This window comes from Centruroides sculpturatus, unplaced genomic scaffold (assembly GCF_000671375.1).
Source record: "Centruroides sculpturatus isolate CEXI.00-Female unplaced genomic scaffold, Cexi_2.0 scaffold80, whole genome shotgun sequence".
In the NCBI taxonomy this organism is placed as follows: Eukaryota; Metazoa; Arthropoda; class Arachnida; order Scorpiones; family Buthidae; genus Centruroides; species Centruroides sculpturatus.
The window spans coordinates 357360-358704 of NW_019384552.1; positions in this window are offsets into that span (position 1 = coordinate 357360).

Genomic DNA, 1345 nt, shown 5'->3' on the forward strand with positions numbered 1-1345 from the left:
AAAAAAATAACTGTAGTAAGAAAAACAAATGAAAAATGCGAACTAATGTAACGTCGTATGGTGAGTTTTTGTTCGTATAGTGGAGCAAAAATATGTTCGAATTTCATGTCGTATCCTGAAAATTTCGTATGCTGGGGCGTTCGTAACCTGAGGTACCACTGTATGTCAAGTTATATTTTTGTTACGACACAAAATATATTTAAGAGTTTATGGCCACTGTGCTGGGTGAAATGTTGTTGAAACAAAAAAAGTTATGCATTCCATCACGTACATAAAGAGTATCGTAATTCGCCAAGTGCAAATCAGCAAATTCGTAAAATTTTTGTTTATTTTGAACAATCCGGATAATCGAAAATCTGGATAATGGAGGTTCTACTGTATATTTATTCTCTAAATTCTTTACTAATTATGCATCAGGGTTTAACAGATTTGCAGAATAGTCTAACAATTCTTACAAAGAGTTATTTTATTGAATATAAATCAAAACTGATGTATGGCAAAAATTCACTGTGTCTACTTATTTCTGAAAAGAAATGTCTTCCAAATTTAATTAAATTCAACATACATTATAAAAATTTTATAAGATTTTGTGGTGCCCTTGTGGTGCACACTTTGGGAACCACTGACGTGCTTTTTTTTTCAACCTCCGATTGTCCATAAGAAAAAAAACAAATGTAAATAACAAAATGGATTTATTATCAAAGTTAGCTACAAACCTGGTTACTTTTCGACATAATCACCATGAAGATTGAGGCATTTGTCATATCTGTGGACATGTTTTACATTCCCTCTTGATAGAATGTCGCTAATGACTTGAGATGGCACTAACATTGTTTTGAAGATCGTCATTAGTCTCAAACCTCTGCCCTCCTAGCCACTTTTTCTATTCAGGATGAGGTGAAAGTTGCTTGATGCTTAATCGGGGCTATACGCTGGGTGTTTAAATATGGTGATCACTTCCACCCAGCTTGGAACTTTTTAATGTGTGAAGATTTCCACCTCTTTCCTGAACTGAAAACTTGGCTAGGAGGACAGAGGTTTGAGACTAATGATGATCTTCAAAACAACATTGTTAAGGACATCGCAATTCACTGGCAGCAACATTCTATAAAGAGGGGATGGAAAGGCTCGTCCACAGATATGACAAATGCCTCAATCTTCATGGTGATTATGTCAAAAAGTAACCAGATTTGTAGCTTTTGGTAATAAATTCATTTTGTTATTTACACTTGTCTTTTTTTTTTTTATGGACCATTGGAGGTTGAAAAAAACTGCCCTTGTATTTGCATATTTTCTTATATTACCTAACAGCTAGTTAGAGCTTAACGAATAAGTGAATTTACAT